The 6,469-nt window shown below is 41.2% G+C and overlaps 1 long non-coding RNA gene across 1 annotated transcript; it reads left to right on the top strand.

Moving 5' to 3' along the window:
• The first annotated feature begins 675 nt into the window (after window positions 1-675).
• On the top strand, window positions 676-2,792 carry LOC107184079. Its single transcript, XR_001514905.1, has 2 exons — window positions 676-755; window positions 2,634-2,792. It is a non-coding gene; the product is annotated as an uncharacterized LOC107184079 (long non-coding RNA).
• The last annotated feature ends 3,677 nt before the right edge of the window (window positions 2,793-6,469 follow it).

Genomic DNA, 6,469 nt, shown 5'->3' with positions numbered 1-6,469 from the left:
CAGAGTTCCATCCTCTTTAGGTTCAGAAACTTAGTTTTCTGTACCAAAATCCCTGTGCTTTTAAGACACATCCCATTGTCTTCCCCATCCCAGTCTCAGGTTTCCTTTCCCTTGGGAGTTGCCTGGGATTTTACTGGAACATGCTGAACACACACTCCCATATGGGTCCCACCAACCTGAGTGAGGCAATGGCCTAGGAAGTAGATAGAGAACATGGCCCAAGGGCTCCCAGTGCCTGGGAGGAGCCAGACTGAGCCCTGTAAAGGGACCAGTCTTTACTCAGCTGCACAGCACACTCATCCTTCTCCTCAGTGATACTCATCAGCTCTGGTAAGGCTGTACCTAACTATTTGCCAGGCGGACTGTCAGGGCCCAGTGTGTTCTGCTGTGTCCAGGAGCAGGGAAAGCGGTGATGGGAGAGGATTCAGTAGCCTGGATCCAGTCTCAACTCTGCCTGTTTCAGGTCTTTCCGACTTTATCCCACTTGGGTCCCGAGGGCCTATATACAACAAGATGGCTGTACTAATGTTCTCCAATGCTATTTTCGCTCTTCTGTGACAACTCTGTGGAAACATCCCTGGTGGGAGCTTAGGATATGAACCTTCCTCTCCTCCTTGTCTTTTTTTCTCTCTGGAATCACTTGACTCTCAGGCCATAGACTTTGCATCTCAACCTCTGGGGGGAGTGGGTGTTTCTACCAAAGTCTTGAAGGTTCTCCTAAACCCAGGCCTGGGATGCCCACTCACCTTGCCCTAGTCAGAAGACCTGCCACTGCATGGATCAGGGACCCATCAACTAAGGTTTTGGACCTCCTCCCCAGCTGAGGGAATGACCAGTTACCTTCTGTGCACAGGCCTCAGCTAAGGCCTTGGCCAAGTTGATAGAAGGCCTTACATCAGGGGTGGGCAAACTTTTTGTGAGTGCGTGCCAAAACCCGCAAAATCTCTGACTCAAAATTCTTTTGCGTGCCAACCCTAATTTTTTGAGAACATGTTACACCTACTTGATATCTCTTAAGGTATACGTATGTGAAGAACCTTGAAGAAATAATAAAATTCATTCGAGTGACAAAAACACAGTATATGATGATGAAAAATACATTTATTTTAATGTATATATATACACTGATCGTCCGACAGAAAACTTTATGCCTCCGTTTGATATTATCCGTGGGACTTTTGCTGCTGCATCACTGATGACAGAGATTTTACATCAGGTTTATATTTCATGACCTTCAGAATTCAGCCATGTCTATCCATGAAAACATTTGTAAGTTTAGTTCCTCCAGTTTCATGCTGTCTGGAAACCTCATGAATTTTGCTGTCTCTTCCAGTTCTCTGAATTTCACAAATCTTGAGAAGAACTGCTCAATATTTGACTCGATGATGTTTAAAAACAGCTTTTGAAGGCTTTGACAGTTTGTTCTGTCATCTTTTGGGAGGCCTTTGATGTGCCTCTTGAGGTTTGGGAAATACCTAAATCTCTCACCATCTACATCCCTTTTAAAGACTTCCAGTTTCTTTTCAAAAACCTTTATGTAACCAAATATAACATCAAGTGTCTTACCAGTTCCTTGTAATTTAACATTTAAGTCATCAAATGTTCACAAAAATTGTAAATAGAAGATTATAAGAGAGGGTTTTCGCGTGCCAGCAAAAGTTACTGGCGAGCCATGTTTGGCACGCGTGCCAGGGTGGTTTCACTTAGGGACATAACAGGGAGGATCTTTCTCTTAGATCAGGAAACAATGGTAGTTTTTGTTAGATGCCCAGACATGTGAGCCATACAAATTTCTTGAGAGTTTTGGAAAGTCTAGGATATGAGGGCTGCACTTTTTCACTTCTCTGTTTGGAATCCAAACTATTGATGGAAGTACCGGCTTTGGGAAGTCAGACCTCTTTACTTAAATGTAGTCTATCCGTGGGGTTCCAGATAGCAGGGAGGTACAAAGGTCATCTGAAGGAGCCTATCTCCCCACATTCCACTCAATAGTCTAAACTGTGGCAGGTATTTCTGTTTATTACAAATATGATGTCAATGCTGGTCCCCAGTGCCTCTTTTCCACTGGTGAGAATGGTCAAGGAGTTCCTTGCAGGAGCTCAGAACAGGGCTGTATATTTCTGCTCACACCCATCATCCTACTCACACTCACCATTGGGAGCCCTGAGGGCCCATTTCATTTAGAGCTTGCTTTATGTTCAAGATGGACTCCTCAGGTGTCTCATTCTAAGAGAAGCCTAGGGAGGGTCAGGCCAGACTAGTAAGAAAGTTATTTTGTCCCTGTGACTCTGACCCTGACGTTGACACTGAAGGAGATGGTGTTGATGCTCTTGAAGAGTAGAGTCGTCCAAATGCTGTGTTTGGCCCAGGTCCCACCCTCTCTGCTTCTGTCTTCTGTATTCTCCTCCATCTCCTCTGGACCCTGACTTACGTGGGCCCATGTCCCAGCCTTGGTCACACTCTCCTCCTTGTGAGCATCTCATCCCACCTGCTAGGGTGATACAGTTCCTTCTGCTTCACCTGAACCTCACTTCACTGGATGCTCAATTCCCACACCATTTTCCTGACTTAGGGACCCTCACAGGGGGGTGGCGGGGGAGGACAACAAAGGTCCTTGTCTTTCTCTCTGGCAGCTTTCTTGAAAACCAAGATGAGCCATACTCCAGTTGAGCAGTCTGTGATGGGCTTGATCGTCCTATTCCACAAATACTCCAAACCTGATGACAAGATTGACAAGCAGAGCCTGCTGAAGATGCTGAAGGAGAATTTCCCTATCTTCCTCAAGGCCTGTGTGAGTCTGGGTGACTTCTCAAGGTTGCTTGGACCCTGGCATGGAGGAGGACACTTTGGTTGTATGGGACCTTGGACAAGTCACTCCCATTCTCTGATCCTCAATATTCTCTCCTGCAAAAATGCCTAAGAGGAACTTATGAACTTGCTTGTTATCAGGATGAAAGATGATACATGTGGTCAGGTGTAAAGGCATATGGAGATCACAGGCAGTTATTAGGTAGTCAAACAGGAGAACAAAGAATGGGTCCTCTCCCACTTGTCACTCTCCATCCAGGAGACTGAAGCCCTTAGGTTCAGGACCTGCCTCTAGAAGCCTCCATTAGGTTCTCTGAGATCCAAGGGAAGGTGATAGACATTCCATGGCTGATAAAATTTAACATCTTTCATTACAATGAAAAAGCTCATTCAGAGACCTGATTTAGTCTGACAGAATATACTGAACTGATTACAAAAAGAGAGTTTACTAGATGACTCAGAAAGTAGGTGAGCAAAAGAGGGCACTGCGCGTGGAAGATTCATTAATGACAGTCCACTCCACTAGCCATGGAAAGCGGCCTGCCATTACCCATACAGGGCTGTTCCCATCTGCCTCCATCCTTCATGGATCTACAGAACCAGCCCAGACCTAAAGCACTGGGCCCAGCTGCTCCTTTCAGAGCTGGAGCATTGTGAGCCCACAGAGGCAGAGACAGAGGATGAGAAGGACTGGGGGTGGGTGGTGTGGGTGAGTGGGGGACTAAGCCATGCAGAGAAGAGCTTCCAGAAGCTAGGGTTAGGCAGGAGCAAAGAGTTGCTCTGATCACTATCCCCATGGCCTTCAGTCTGGGAAGACTGCCTAGGGGTGGGCTCTTGAACTGGGACTCCATCGATGGATAGGAGAGATTTTCTGTCTTAAGAAGGCACATAAAAGGCAGTCATGGTGATAATATTGTCTTCTTGGATCTACAAGCAAGCATGTCAGACTCACGGCCTGCAGGTTCCATGTGGCCCACAATGAATATTTTTGTGGCCCAGCCCATATAACGGTATGTAAGGAACGTTTTAATAAAAATTCCATAACTTAATTTTTACAATATTCTGTTATACATAATTATTAATAATGAACTAAAAGGTTCGCTAATGACTGATTACTATAATCATGTTGCATTCATTTCCTTTATGCACCTTACGCCCAGGCCCACCATTTCTCTCCACTAATAGTAGCAGCGAATATTTTAGCAACTGATTGCCACATCCTCAGTCTTCTACTGACTTGTTTGGTGTGCGCAACAGGAAATATTTCTCTTTCAGAGAACAAGAATAATAAGTTTATTTGCCTTACTCTTACTAATTTGTGCAGTTATTCAGTATCTGGTAAGTTAATGTTCAAGAAAAAATATTAATTTTTATTAAAATGTTCTATTATTTTATGTTAATGATTACTCATTTATTTCAGCCCTTTGTACTCAACATGTCTCTATTAAAATAAACCTACGTTTCTATGAAAATTGAAGCTTTTGTTTTTTGCGGCCCACAGAAACTTAAACCTTGTTTATTTGGCACATGTTAGCCTTTGAGTTTGACATACTTGATCTACAAAACCAGCTCCAGAGCAAGATCAAGAAAGACTTCAAGAGGCAACGCCAACTCTAGTGGCCTCTTCAGAGCCAGAGCAGGCTCTGGGCACAGCTTAAACTGAACTTTTAGAGCAAATAAAATAAATTTCTGTTGTTTAAGCCACCCAGTCTGTGGCACTGTGTTATGGCAACCCTAGTGTTACTGTTTACTATAGTAATCCACTGCATGTATTTGAACACGTGGTAATTGTTAAATAAAGTTTTGCCAAATTAATTAGAGTTGAAAAATAAAGATTAAAGCATCTAGGACAGTTCTGAAAAGAAGAAGCATATATAACGATGGATAAAATAGGATTTTTCAGCTATATGTAAACAGGAAGTTATTACCTCCAAATATCCTCTTTTATATTGTTTGTATCTGTTGGGAATGATGTGATACTTGCTACTTAACTTTGGCTGGGTCTGACCTTTTCAGAGTCCATTCTCTGCCCCCACCTCTGTTGACCACAATTGAAATTTCTGTATAAATGACATTCCTCCAAGAACCTTTCTCCTCACATTACAATATTTCAAGTGCCCTGCAGGCACTTTATTCCATTACCCTATTTTATTTTCTTTAAAACATTTATTTCTCAATCAGAAATTATCTTAAATATTTGCTTTGTTTTTATACCTTTCAGTAAGGTATAGATTCTCTGTAATCTTGTTTTGGGGCATCTAAGAAACATTGCAGGTATGCAATAAATATTATTTGAGAAAAATATTTTTGGAACTAACTGCATGAAATCTTTAAATGTATGGCCTAAATTTTGTGAATTAGCTTCAATTTTTTTCCAGCATTTATACTCTTATTTTTCTTTGTTATAATATGATTTCATCTCACCATGTTATACAAATCTATGTGAATAGTCTAAACTTTTTTTGAAGTAAGGTAGCACATAAATAAACAAACAAAACTCAAGGTAGGTTTGGATTTCAGGTTATTTCCCCAATATGTGTTTACTCTGTAATGAACCTAAAGTACACCACCAAACAAGTATTTAACTAAATATAATGTAACATAATAGTAGCATAGTTATAAACTACAGGGTGTCCCAAAAATGTGTACACATGTTAACATCTGATAGATCAATTCTGAATATGAAACATATTTTAAGAAACACTGCCTTTTTAATCATTCAAAGTGTATGTATACATTTTTTTGGGATACCCTATATATAATTTTGTGTTTACATTTTAAATTCATTGAAGATTACATATATAAACGTGTATTTATATATATAATAACATGTGATAGATAATATATAATATTCTTACATATAAGAAAGAATATATATAATACTATTTCCAGTGGCTTACAGAAACTAGTTTGATTTTTTGCAACTATAATAATGTGCTCTTTTTCCCTGCCACCCTCTTTCTTCCATGATCCATTATCTGTATCTTTTTCCCCCCTCTGTTCTCTGTTCAGAGTGGCATCACTCAGGTTCCCTTGCCATCTGGCTTGAAGGTGGATTCAACCAAGGGCAGGCACAGACAGGAGCCTGGAGGACGGGAGGAGATGAAGATGTGTTTATCACCCTGTGCCCATGCTCCCTTCCTGCCTTGACACTGGTGTGACAGTGACTGTGTTCTGCTATGACCTTGGGTCCCATCAGTCAACCTTTCTTCCCCACCTCCAGCTTCCTTCTTGCTTTAGGAATGTCATGCTCTCTTCTTACTTCCTCACATTTAGGGTTGGAAATGGCTTCCCACTGTTGCTGTTCCCAAAGGCTTTACCTTGCTGTCTTCTTTAAACCTGCCCCACTACTATAATTGGTTCTTTCATTGAGCTCTCTTTAGTTCAAACTTTTGAATATGGTACCTCTTTCCTGCCACACACCAGACTAAATCTAATAATGAAGAATTACCTGGCTGTATTTTGGTAGAATAGGGTAATGGTAAAACTACGATTAGCCATAGAGTTAGCTAGTGAATATTTATTGAAAACATAATATATTCAAAGCACCATGCTCTTGGTTACAATAGTTAGAATGTTGCATAAGACATAATCTCCTCAAAGGAACATTTAAACAAAGGGATAAATATAATAAATTAGTCTCTAAATCCCTGTTAAAAGA

This window comes from Myotis davidii, unplaced genomic scaffold, assembly GCF_000327345.1.
Source record: "Myotis davidii unplaced genomic scaffold, ASM32734v1 scaffold163, whole genome shotgun sequence".
NCBI classification, from domain to species: domain Eukaryota; kingdom Metazoa; phylum Chordata; class Mammalia; order Chiroptera; family Vespertilionidae; genus Myotis; species Myotis davidii.
The sequence above is the reverse complement of the archived record's forward strand: the minus strand, read 5'-3'. Positions and strand labels throughout refer to the sequence as shown.